The sequence below is a fragment of the Zingiber officinale genome, chromosome 7B, assembly GCF_018446385.1.
Source record: "Zingiber officinale cultivar Zhangliang chromosome 7B, Zo_v1.1, whole genome shotgun sequence".
Classification (NCBI taxonomy): domain Eukaryota; kingdom Viridiplantae; phylum Streptophyta; class Magnoliopsida; order Zingiberales; family Zingiberaceae; genus Zingiber; species Zingiber officinale.
The window spans coordinates 108,488,711-108,502,441 of record NC_055999.1 but is presented as its reverse complement, the minus strand read 5'-3'; the positions used below and the strand labels follow the sequence as shown (position 1 = coordinate 108,502,441).

The window sequence follows — 13,731 nt, the reverse complement described above, 5'->3', positions numbered from 1 at the left end:
AGGCCTCATCTTACCATCTTGATCAAGACACATTTTCCTACATCATGGAACTTTAATTTGTCACAAATTTTAAGATGACGCCATAATGTAGAAGTTCCATATTGTTTACCCCCACACTTATACTATTTTTTACATCCAATACATTCAGCTTTATCTATACTATCAATCCCTTTGATTTTCTTAAAATACACCCAAATATCATAAGTTTCTTTAGATATTTTAGTTGACCCCTTATCATGCTTAGCACTTTCCGATTCACCATCCAAAATAATAGTTTGTTTTTAAGAAGTAGAGTCCATTTCAAAATCAATCTGAAATAAAATAAATACATAAAAAGTTTTAGTTTATGATAAAATCAATCAAACACACAAAATGTCAATAACAAAATAGCATGAATTGATTTTTTGTATTAGCCCTCTAGATCTCAACAAAAAAAAATAAGAAACTGATCTCTTCTAAATCCATGTCTTCTTACAGTTATGTTGAGCATCAAAATTCAAAAGAGAGAAATGGTAATATGGTATTGCAGAATAAATGCTAAAACATTAGAGAGTACTGAAGTAGGGAGTGGACTGCAGTAGGACTAGTGGGAAATAGAAGGAAAATAGGAAATGAAGTAAAAAAAATCTCACCTAAAATAGGAGCTTGAGACCGCAGAACTTTCGTACGTTGGCGAACGAAAAGGAAGCATGCAACGATTCCAAGGTACGAGAAGCCGGAGCGGAAGCGTGCTCGAGGAGAAGATCGGAAATTGGGTTCGAGTGAGCCCTATTCCGGATGACCGAAATCACCCAAGCAAACGGAACAGGAGCGGAAGACCCGGATCAAGGGGAGCAGAACGGAAGCAGAGGGCCCAGACCGAAAAAGTCAATCATGTTGACTTTGTGGGTCCGGGCGCCCGGAATCCAAATTTTATCATCATTGACGTGGACATTGACCGACGCGCCAGGGATAGAATTCTATTCCACTCCAGGCGTCTGGAACCCTTCCAAGCGCCCCGACCAGGGCTATAAATACAGTTTTGGTCCCAGAAGCTAAAAACTAACAAGAATTACTGAGCAACACTTGTACACGCTTTCCTCTTTGTTTAGCTTCTTCATTTTCTATGCTTACACTACTGTAAAGAGAATTCTCCGCCTGAAGGAGAAAGTAAGGCGATTCTATTCCTTGGATTAACAATCTCCCCAATTGTAACCAAGTAAACCTCTGAGCCTCTGCTTTTCAGTTTATTTATTTTCTTATGCAAGTGTTTATTTAAGTTATAAGCCGACGAAGGTACTTTTTTGTTTAAATTGTGCAGAGCTATTCAACCCCCCTTCTAGTCGGTCAACGGTCCTAACAAGATGGTCTTTCCTCATCACATTCAGACTGTGCGCCAAACATCACGTCACTCAAATTTTGTTCTTATAATTTGAATGTTATCATTCATCTAAATTCTAAAAACGAGCTTTATTTGTCTTCAGGAAGCAAGACAAAGAGTTTATGAGCAATACATCCAAGCAATTGTTGAAACAGCAAAAGCAAAAGCAAAAGAGTTATAAAATTAAATTTTAAAATAGTTCATTGAAATCCTTTTACATGTATGAGATTTTTATTTACACCAGTTCAACTCTTTGCATAGGAAGCTACCCATCACCTTCCAAAAATTTAGGATTTACTTCTTCCATTATAACTTCTATAGTAACAATATCCCAGCAAATCTTTCATAGCTATATTCCAAACCCATGGAGCAAAACTGGTAACATTTTTGTATTTGTCATAGTGTTGTTGGTAATATGCTAAAAATTCCTTTAATTGTAGGTATATAGACTACCAATACCATACCAGCTCCTCGCAATGGAAGATCTCCGAGAATTAGTGGATTATCAGAGTTAGAAAGGATGGCTGGTGGAATGCCAGACTCATCCTTTGTCAATCAACTTCTGCAGAACCTAGCCATTATGCGGATAATGCAGAGTCTCCTCTCCAATCCTCAGTTTATGAATCAGGCATTTTAAAAAAAAAAATTAAAAAAAACTTATTATTAGATAGAAGGAATTGTTGTTGCCATCAATTTTTTATATTTTATCCGATTGCTTACCATCAGGCTCTGAGTCAACAACTACATAACTTATTGGGTTCCAATGCTCAACTTAGCAGTATGTCGCAGAATCCAGAATTGATTCGGTAGCTTACTTCTTCTGAGACACTGCAGGTAGATGCATTTGCAACGTTTTGTTACATTACTTGTGATCTGTTATCAAATCTTTATTTGTCTGGTTTACAACAACTTCTATCATTTCAGCAGACACTTTTATCCTCAGGTGGTCAGCGGCAAATAAACCAGTGAGTTGTGAGATTATTTTCATTTGAATCAATACTAGTCCTCTCCCTGATAACTACCATGTAATCACTTATCTAAAAATGTTGGTTCTAGGCTGATACTCGATTATTTGTCTCTTGTATCTCTATGGTCTGGCATTGCTTTCAAATAACAAAATCTGCTAAAGAACTAAGATGGAATTGTTAAGTTTGACGTGTCTTTACAAATAGATAATTGTTGTTTCTTTCTCATTCAAAAACGGAATGAGAATTTTGACGCAATGGTAAAGTTGTTGCCTTGTGACATTGAGATCATGAGTTCAATTCGTGGAAATAACTTCTTACAATGCAGGGTGATCTGACCTTTCCCCATGTTACCATACCATATCATCTCGTTTGAAGTCTATAAAACTGCACCACAAAAACTATTTTGCCAAATACATGGTAAGAAACCTAAATGGAAGTCATTTTTTTCTCTTTTTTTTGACACAAGTCATTCATTGTACTTCAAACTCCCATATATTTATTTTGATGGCATAGCTCTAGCAAATTTCTAAAGTCTGCTTAAGTTTCATCTTTTAGTTCAGATCTTCATTGAAGGCTCAATGTTACTGATCTGACAGTGATCAATGTAAAATATAGTTTGCATAAGATTTTATCTGATGATTGTAGTGACTGGATGTGGATGTATTGCACATTGATGCCAAAAATTATTTTAAATAAAGATTAATAATAGTTAGAGTACAGCTTAAGTTTATAATGAGTAGGATCAAATAATTCATTTGAAGGTCAATTAAATGAACACAGAATTGCTTTAGTTCTGTTTCAAACTTTGGCATTTTATCAAGCAGAGCTCTTGCCTTATCGTTCAAGGAACAAAATCAGATTGGTGCCACTGCAACAGGTACAAGAAATTCCAATGACCCGTCCTTGATCGTCATATCTGAGAATTAGCCAGTTGGTCATAAGCTTGAGTTTGTAGTACTCTGCATTTGAATAAGAAACTGCATTGATCATCTCCTTTTGCTGCAGGAGCAATCAACACCAATCGGTTGGAATTTTTTATGAATATACTTAGTGGACTTGGGTCAAAAACGGGAGTTCCTAACTCTAATGGTTGCATTTCTATCCTGTCTTAACAAAATACTATAATGTATAATTACAGATTTCTTCATATCAAGCAATTTGTACTTAATACATTATTGTCTTTATGTTGCAGTGCCTCCAGAGGAATGATATGCAACACAGCTTTCTTAGCTACAGGAAATGGGCTTCTTTGACACTTAGAAAATATTCGCGCTTTACAAGCAACCTAGCAATTTCTCTGTCTCCACTCGGATGACTAAGTTCTGCTCCGTGCTGAAATTCCTTTTCTTTTGTTCTACTAGCTAAGCGCCCGGTCCGAAATATCGGAAAGCTCGTGTGTCATCTAAGCGAACACATCATGATTCTGTCTGAGGCAAGCTACCAATTCCGTCTTTTTCTCGTCCTCTAGATTGGCAGTAATGAAAGTAGTTGCTTTCGACGACACACGAGCTTTCCAATATTTCGTCGAGTGTGGCTCAGCATGAGTTATACGTCCGACCGAACGCTCAGCCAGTAAAACAAAAGAAAAGAGACTTCAGAACAGAGCAAAACTTGGTCATCCAAGCGGAGATAGAGAAATTGCCGGGTTGCTTGCAAAGCGCGAATATTTTCTTAAGTGTCAAAGAAACTCATTTCCTATAACTGGGAAAGTTGTGTTGTATATCATTTCTCTAGAGGCATTGCAACAAAAAAACAATAATGTATTTAGTACAAATTGCTTGATCTGAAGAAATATGTAATTATACATTATAGTATTTTTGTTAAGACAGGATAAATATGCAACCATCAGAGTTAGGAACCCCCGTTTCTGACCTAAGTCCACTAAGCATATTCATCAAAAATTCCAACCGATTGGTGTTGATTGCTCCTGCAGCGAAAGGAGATGATAAATGCAGTTTCTTATTCAAATACATAGTACTACAAACTCAGGACTCAAGTTTATGACCGACTGGCCAATTCTCAGATATGACGATCGAGGACGGATCATTGGAATTTCTTGTACCTGTTGCAGTGGCACTAGTCTGATTTTGTTCCCTAAATGAGAAGGCAAGAGCTCTGCTTGGTAAAATGCCAAAGTTTAAAATAGAACTAAAGTAATTCTGTGTTCATTTCATTGACCTTCAAATGAATTACTTGATCCTACTCATTATAAACTTGAGTTGTACTCTAACTATTATTAATCTTTATTTATAACAATTTTTGACATCAATGTGCAATACATCCACATCCAGTCACTACAATCATTAGATAAAATCTGATGCAAACTGTATTTTACATTGATCACTGTCAGATCAGTAACATTGAGCCTTCAATGAAGATCTGAACTAAGATGCAACTTAAGCAGGATTTAGAAATTTGCAAGAGCTATGCCATCAAAATAAATATATGGGAGTTTGAAGTACAATGAATGACTTGTGTCAAAAAAGAAAGAAAAAAAATGACTTCCATTTAGGTTTCTTACCATGTATTTGGCAAAATAGTTTTTCTGGTGCAATTTTATAGACATCAAACGAGACGATATGGTATGGTAAAATAAACAATGTTGTCATCACTCTAACAAAAATAGCTAACTCATTTTTGAATAAAAAAAGGACAACAAGATACATGAAGCTCTTATCAATACAGAGTTTTGGGGAAAGGTTAGATCACCCTGCATTGTAAGAAGTTATTTCCACGAATTGAACTCATGATCTCAATGACACAAGGCAACACTTTACCATTACGTTAAAATTCTCATTCCATTTTTGAATGAGAAAGAAACAACAATTATCTATTTGTAAAGACACGTCAAACTTAACAATTCCATCTTAGTTCTTTAGCAGATTTTGTTATTTGAAAGCAATGCCCGGCCATGGAGATACAAGAGAGAAATAATCGAGTATCAACCTAGAACCAACATTTTTAGATAAGTGATTACATGGTAGTTATCAGGAGAGGACTAATATTGATTCAAATGAAAACAATCTCATAACTCACTAGTTTATTTGCCGTTGACCACCTGAGGATAAAAGTGTCAGCTGAAATGATAGAAGTTGTTGTAAACCAGACAAATAAAGATTTGATAACAGAGCACAAGTAATGTATCAAAGCATTGCAAATGCATCTACCTGCAGTGTCTCAGAAGAAGTAAGTTGCCGAATCAATTCTGGATTCTGCGACATATTGCTAAGCTGAGCGTTGGAATCCAATAAGTTATGTAGTTGTTGACTCAGAGCCTGATGGTAAGCAATCGGATAAAATATAAAAAATTGATGGCAACAACAATTCCATCTCTAATAATAAGTTTTTTTTTAAAAAAAATGTCTGATTCATAAACTGAGGATTGGAGAGGAGACTCTGCATTATCCGCATAATGGCTAGGTTCTGCAGAAGTTGATTGACAAAGGATGGGTCTGGCATTCCACCAACCATCCTTTCTAACTCTGATAATTCACTAATGCTTAGAGATCTTCCATCGCGAGGAGGAGCTGGTAGTCTATACACCTACAATTAAAGGAATTTTTAGCATATTACCAACAACACTATGACAAATACAAAAATGTAACCAGTTCTGCTCCATGGGTTTGGAATATAGCTATGGAAGATTTGCTGGGGTATTGTTACTATAGAAGTTATAATGGAAGAAGTAAATCCTAAAATTTTTGGAAGGTGCTTCCTATGCAAAGAGTTGAACTGATGTAAATAAAAAACTCATACATGTAAAAGGATTTCAATGAACTATTTTAAAATTTAGTTTTATACCTCTTTTGCTTTTGTTGTTTCAACAATTGCTTGGATGCATTGTTTATAAACCCTAAAGACAAATAAAGCTCGTTTTTAGAATTTAGATGAATGATAAAATTCAAATTATAAGAATAAAATTTAAGTGATGTTTGGCACAATCTGAATGTGATGAGGAAAGACCATCTCACCTCTGCACCACCTTGAGCATTGATGGTTTGTGAAACTATCTCGAGACTTTGAGTAATTGCCTTAGACCTATTAAGGGTTGCTTCAGCTTCTCCTGATAAGAGGAGAATGAGGTAAATCTTTTAGAAGCTTAATAAACGTCAAATCTCAAATGTTATAAAAAGGAGTGAATCCTTACAGCAACAACAGTTGAATAAAATTGTGATAGTGTTACAATTATTGAAAGTGTGACACCAAAAGCTCTTTTATTATAAGTTTATGACAATAATAGAACACAAAGAATCTTTCTTTCCAGAAAAAGGTAATAAAACCATAAAACAACTGCTTACAATAATGCATATGGCAACTTAGTTCATATGAGAAAATAGGATAAAATTAACATATTAAAAGTACCTTTTGCCATGTTAATCTGGTCCATCATTGCTGCTTCTGATTGTAATTATAGTATCACTAAATTTTTCTTTCCATCCGCAATATTTATATGAGATTGTCTTTCTCCCGTTAAGTATAAGTTTTCAGTATTTTACATGAAACTGAATAGATAGCAGACAAAATAATTCGAAGATCTAATAGAGTTGATACTTTGACAATATGAACTTTAAATGTCCATAAACCTATCTATAATGGCATGCTACGAACAACATTTTGCGACGAAGGACATTATTTAGCACAGTCCAGAAGTACCTTCAGATTCAAGAACTCGAGCATGTTTTCTTCTTTCTACTTCAACTTACATCTTCAGAGCGGCAGCTTGCATCTTCAGAACTTTAGGTGGTGGAGATATATTCCCTACAAAAAGAAAGAAATACATATTTACAATAGAAACTAATAGCAGCAGAAATATAAATGACAAATAAATCTTTCAACTTACGGATATTAAAACGCAGACATTCTCATTGATTGTTCTATGTGGAAGGGAAAAACATGGATAAAAATGAAGCAAAAAAGCATTCATTAAAGTTTTGCAATTGTGAGCATAGCTGCACAGCTAGTAATCCTAGGCCTATCATAAGGACTTAGTAATATAATCTTAGACCTATGGACTTATTATCAGTTTACACTGGCACAATTACTTCAGTTCAAAAAAAGATGCTACCCAAATATCTTTATAATATGTTTTAAGTCTCCAAATACAGCAGTTGATTGAAGAACCAACCAAGTGTAAATTTCTAACTTAATTAAAATATTAATGTAGAAGCTTTAAGATTAGTTCTACAGAGATACATGATGAATTAATTTGAAGTTAAGATCATGTTGGGAGCAGCTATATAAACATTGATTTTGTTACGGAAAGCGATGTGTATGAGTAAATATGATTGTGAAGGCATGAAATTGTTAGAGTGTATACTAAAACTCTAGCTTTTTGTATAAACAATCATTTTGAAATAAAAATCACATTGGTCAAATGTCTGCATTTATGCTAAGTGTAGTTGTCCATTTAATTTATATTGTAGATAACATGGTGTGAGGAGACACACAGAAAATCATGTTATCAATTTCTTATAAATTATAAATAGTTGATCACAACCAAGATGGAATGGGACAAACCATTGGAATGGTTGTATTATAATTTGGTATGAGTTTATCTTGACTAAAAATTATACTAATACACTCTGAGTGTATTGAGCAGGATCATTTGAGGTTGTTCTTTTTATACTGACTGTTAAAAAGAACAAGACCTCTGTTATTATGGAAGTGTGTACTCTTAATCATGATATAATAACAAACACGTATACTTAATATTTATTTCTTTAATTTATCAAATGGTGTGATTTAGTTCGTTAAATCAATAGGCCGATAAGTTGGGAAATGATATTATTTATATGGTGTGTTGTTGATTATAGAATGAAATTGTGTCCTAGTAATCTAGATTGATAATGTCCCCTTGAGGAGCTCATAAGGATTATCATGTAAACTCTGCAGGTGGACTTAGTCCGATATGACAATAAGATTGAGTGGTACTACTTTTGGAGCTAGATATTAATTGAGTTGTCAGTAACTCATTTAATTAGTGGACATTCGATATCTTAAACACAGGGAGACTGACACACTCATGATAAGAAGGAACTCATATTATAATATGGGATTGGTACGGTAGTGCAATAATAACTCTTTAGTGGAATGAGATATTATTGATAAACTTGAGTTGGGTGTTCGGGGTGAACATGGGAAGCTCAAGCTTATCGGGAGACCAAAATCAATTCCTCCTCTCGGTCTCTATTGTAGCCTCTTATTTATAAAGTCTTATATCCACTAAGAGTCAAGCCTCTTACCCATCTTATGGTGGTCGGCCAAGCCAAGCTTGGAGCCCAAGCTAGGGTCGGCCATGTCAAGAATTGGAGCCATGTTATATAGTCGGCCAAGCTTGGAGCCCAAGCTAGGTGGCCGGCCACATCACATTAAAAGGGTATTTTAATTTTTTAAAATCTTTCTTTTTGTGGAAGTCATGGTTTTAAAAAAGAGTTTTAAATTTTAAATTTTTCATTTTATAGTTTTCTACAAAGGATTAAGAGAAATGTTTGATATCTTTCTTTATTTGTAGTTAAAAGAAAGATTTTAATTTTTGATAAAACTTTCCTTTTCGGTAACCATCCACATGTTTTAAAAGAGAAATTTTAATTTATAAAATTTTCCTTTTATAACTAACAAGGGATTTAAAAAGAGAAATTTTTTTAATTAAAATTTTTTATCGGAAACAAATAAGGAAGTTTTAATTTTGTATTTAAAACTTTCCTTATTTGGAGCACAAGGAGGTGGCCGGTCATGACAAGAAGAAAAGAAAGTTTTAATTTTTTATTTTAAAACTTTCCTTTTTAGCCATTGGCAAGGAATATAAAGAAGTTTTAATTATGTTTAAAACTTACCTTTTTTGCCAAGACCAAGGATTATAAAAGAGATGGAGGGGTGCCTCATGAAATAAGACATCTTCTATTCCTCTCTTCCAATCCTTGGTGGTCGGCCCTTGTCCTTCTCTCTTCTCCTTTTGTTTTCCCTCTTGGTGGCCGGCAGCATCTTGTGTGGAGATCTCTTGGTGGTCGGTTGCTTGAAGGAGAAGAAGAAGAGAAGGAAGCTCTCGTGTCTAGCATCCCTTGGAAGTTAGTTGGTGGTCGGATCTTGAAAGCCTTGGAAGAAGCTTGAGTGGATTTCATCTTGGAAGATCGTCGCACACACGACGTCCAAGAGAAGGAAAGAAATACAATAGAAGATCAAGAGGTCTATAAGCTACAAAAGACATAACTAGTTATTAGTTTCCGCATCATGACTAGTTCATCTTTTGTATAGATCTTGAAAAATCAAACACAAGAGGTTATCAATTTTAAGTTATCGTTTTTGTTATCGATTTTATTGTTCAATTTCATGTTTCGATATTGTGTTTCTATTGAGATCTCTATAGTTACTTAAACCTAGTTTACTGTAAGAAGTTAAATATCTAATTTCTTTGTGAGGTTTTGTCTAGAAAGTGGTAGATGATCTCATACCCAAGAAGGCATAGTGTCTCGCCATGTTTAACCTGGAAGCCGATCTTTGAAATAGATATTTGATAACTTCTGTAATATGATTTAAATTTTCAATCCAAGTTTAACTTCTGAAGGACAATTTGGATTAATAATGTTAAGCATCGTTTGCAATCCAAATTTAACTTCAGTAGAGCACATAGGTAGCTAAGATAGTTCTATGTTTGTACAAATTTTTGTACAAGGGAACTAGGATGGTATTCCGAGTAGCAACCAACAAAAATTTCATAACATTTCCAAAGAATAGTGTGATGTTAAAAGCCATGAATCTCCAAAAAAAAATAATCTTCCCTTGCTTTGGGGAGCATGTAACGAATTGTAAAATATCACAAGTACAGAGGAAGCAAAAAACATTCATCCAAATATCCAAAGTACAACAAAGAAAAATTATAGTCGGGTCTAGAAAGTAATGTTATTTTCTTCTCTCCATACAAAAATTATCAAATATTTTTTTTGTCACGTGAGAGATAAAATTGCATAGGAAGAAAAAGAAACACATATATACCACAATGTTCTCATCTAGAGCCTCCTTTTCTTTGAAAGTTTCATCGAGTGATCTTCCTCAGCTCATTGCTCATCGTCGATCGAGAGTGATCTTCTCAACTCATTGCTCATCGTCGTCTCTATGAGGTGGATTATTGTAAATATTGGGTTATCCACCACCCTATAGGAAGCTAGGATGGGATCAACTATCTACATGAATTCATTTATAAGTTATAGAATATCCAAATAGAATGCATATAATAGAAACAAAATGCATAAAAATTAAATAAAATTATAAATGACCTTAACATACAGAACCCCATTGAATTGGATGGGGACATAGTCCTTCGTGATGGCGGATTGGTAAATGAGGATGGTCTTATCCGCGAGGGAGTGCACGTCCACAATTCGGTCGACGAATGAGACAAGAATATGAATCCCAAAGTCTAGGATTCGATGGTATTTTCCGAACCTCTCCACGACATAGGCCTTCTTTTCCGGCACGATATGAACACCCCAATTGATAGGACGAGACTGTTGCTCATACCTAAGGGAAATCCAAACTATCCGTCTTAAGTAATGGTAAAACGTGCACATCAAGAGTATTCAAGAGGGAGAGAGTTTTGTCGCTTCAGTACTTGTGAATGGCAACTTCTACAGCGGCAGCAACACAGCGGAGCAAAAGATTGGGGCTGGTCGAGATGGCCGACTATGGTGCCAAGGGACGGCTATCATACGACGAGAGGAAGAGACGCTCAGAAAAGGGAAAGACGCGTCAGCATGGAGATAGCGAGAGAGGCGACGCTGAGGAGGAAGAGGACTGTTGCTTGTGTAAGGGAAGACAGCAACGAGGTGCGTCCTGGTGATCAGACGCCATGGCAGCCGTTGGCGATGGCCGTCGGGGAGAGAGGAAGAGGAGAGCGTGGGTGTTGGCTCCGGTGACGCTGGTGGCGACCTGAGAAGGCGACATGCGCAGAGCTACAAACGGAGGCAACGGTCGAGGTGGAGAAAAGGGATGGTCGGCCTTGGAGGCAGCCGACTTTGGAGGAGAGCCGAGGCGGCGATGTCAGCGGTCTACAGGGAGAAGAAGACCTTCCCTTTCTTGCGTGCACTTTTGCGGCGGCGACAGGAGGAAGAGAGGGAGGGAAGCGACGGCCGGCGTTAGCAAGGAGAGGAGTGCAAGAGGGAGAGTCATTGATGTCTTTGGCCACGGTCACGTCTACCAGCAACGAGGGAGAAGGCGAACGGAGAAGGAGGCTCCCTTCTAGTGGCGGCGAAAAAACCCCAACAACCTCTCCCCTTTGTTCGTGGTGAACAGTGCCAAGAAGGCACCCCTCAAATGATCAAAATGTCTTTGTCTCTTGTCATAATTCCTTCTCTGTCCTGTATCTATATCCGCATCAAGTGGTAAGTGGCTGGGATGTTATATCATGACGTAACGGTTCAAGTGTCGACGGTTGCAATGTGGGATAATATCCCCGTCTACCGGCTTAAAGCCTCGAATCCCAGCCACTTGTTAACCCAGCATTCACCCTGATTAACCCTCCTCCTACATCACCATGGGGCAGGCGTAGGGGGCCGTCGGGGCGGCGGATTCCGCCTTTTTTTTTTTGTATCATCAAGTGGTAAGTTAGTAGGCTCCTATTTTATATTTAAGTCGAAGAATGTGCAAAAGGACGGGACACCTTTTCTAGAATCAAAAATAAAAAAATAAAAAAACTAAAGAGAGGAGGAGCTCTCTCCGTTTTGTTGATGGGGACCATTAAAAATTCAAAAAACCTATAAACGAGATGCTAAATGAAGAACCTGGTCTACTATAGGGTTCGAGCTCAGCAAGGCATAAGCACCGACTGGGTCATGCATGAGTATCGCCTTGACGACAAAGAATGCTGACGACACAGTGGGCCTTCAGGTGCGGAAGTAGTCGTTTCTCTTTTATACCTAAATCATCAATTAATCTAGCTAGATTACATGTATTAATTAATTTTCTAGCTAGTTCCAAATTTACTAAATATTTTATTAAGAAATTTGTTTCCCCAGCTTCTAAACGACTAACTCTTCATCCTGGCCTAAATGTCATTTGATTATCTAGGGGTGGCACATAATATTGTATTATTTAATACGAAATATAAAAATGAGAGGGCACGTAGCTAGCTAAGTTATGCATGAAGTTGCAAGCAAAATTAATCGCTTTATGTCTACATGTAATATATCGAAGAAATTTTTGCACTCTCGTCTTGCATTTTATTTCATGATTAATATATTTAATCGTCAGACATTAGATTTACTCTAAACGTGCACATCAAGAGTATTCCAATATTTTTAATGGATCTGTTTTAGTTTTTGTTTATCTTTTGTTTGGATATTCTTTTCATCTTTTGTTTATCGGCGGAACATTCTACTTCCAATTTAAGAGGTAAAATAATGTTTATCTTAAATGAAAATAAGAAATTTAATATTTTTATAATACAGAACTAGCTTGATTAAACTAGAATTAGTCACGATTGATTATTTGATTTATTTGTTAATTCTAATTTAATTGGGATAAGTTTAGACGCATGAGCGCACACACCAAAAGCTTCGATGAATTCTAATTTTTGTTTCAGCATGGGAGCATAAAGGAAGAGATGATCAAGCCTAATTTTTTTTTTTTAATGCTCAATTTAAGGTTGGTAATCTTATGATCATGTCAAAATAAAATTGTATGAAAAATAAAAGATATATTTTACTTATAAAATCTTTCCAATACCTCCCATGCCAAATGCGAAAGGCCCAAAATGATTTTTTCCTTTTTCCTGAAGTTCCATGGGTAAGCTAAATCATACTCAATTTGATACCTATCAAAAATCAACCATTCACTGTTTAGCTTCCAGTTTTCCAACAGATGTCATAGATCACAACATATGAGTCAAAGCGAAAGAGATAGAACAAATATCAGATTTCTTTTGGATATCTCTTAAATTTACATCGACGGTCACTCAAATTTAATATAATCAAATATCAACCTTATTTGATAATGTCTAAACTAATATCTTTTCTCTTTAATTTCCTAAATAAAAAAGAAAGAAATCCTAGTGATCATGACAAGTAACTGCATAAACTTCCTATCAATAATGTGCGTTATGCTATGATCAATCGTTATCGGATTGTTTTCTCCCTTTTTTTAATATATGCGATTAGTCAAAAGTCAGGTGAGCTAAATCATATAAATAAATAAACAAGCTTTATTTATATTCATTTACTAACCTATTTCTTCATTGTTTTTCTTGAATCACTATGTTTCCAAGTATTCATTGACGATGCTTGAACAAGCAAGTTTAAAGACTAAATGTTCACAAATTTCATTTAAAAGACTACAACCAGTGACTAAGTTCAGGCTTAGAAATCTGATTAACTAAGTTCAAAGGCCAAATGTTCACAAATTACATAAAGCTTA

General features: G+C 35.7%; 1 long non-coding RNA gene across 6 annotated transcripts; it reads right to left on the bottom strand.

Annotated features, from left to right (window-relative positions):
- Positions 1–2,079: 2,079 nt before the first annotated feature.
- On the bottom strand, positions 2,080–11,670 carry LOC122006815. 6 transcript variants are annotated; one of them, XR_006118756.1, is made up of 9 exons: positions 10,934–11,670; positions 10,599–10,842; positions 10,318–10,505; positions 6,982–7,086; positions 6,300–6,391; positions 6,130–6,181; positions 5,496–5,871; positions 5,365–5,405; positions 2,080–5,274 (listed from the first exon to the last, which is right to left on the bottom strand). It is a non-coding gene; the product is annotated as an uncharacterized LOC122006815 (long non-coding RNA). The 6 variants fall into 6 exon arrangements; XR_006118759.1 differs by having other exon boundaries at positions 2,080–5,405; positions 5,496–5,603; positions 5,724–5,871; positions 10,934–11,669; XR_006118758.1 differs by having other exon boundaries at positions 5,365–5,871.
- Between the last annotated feature and the right edge of the window lie 2,061 nt (positions 11,671–13,731).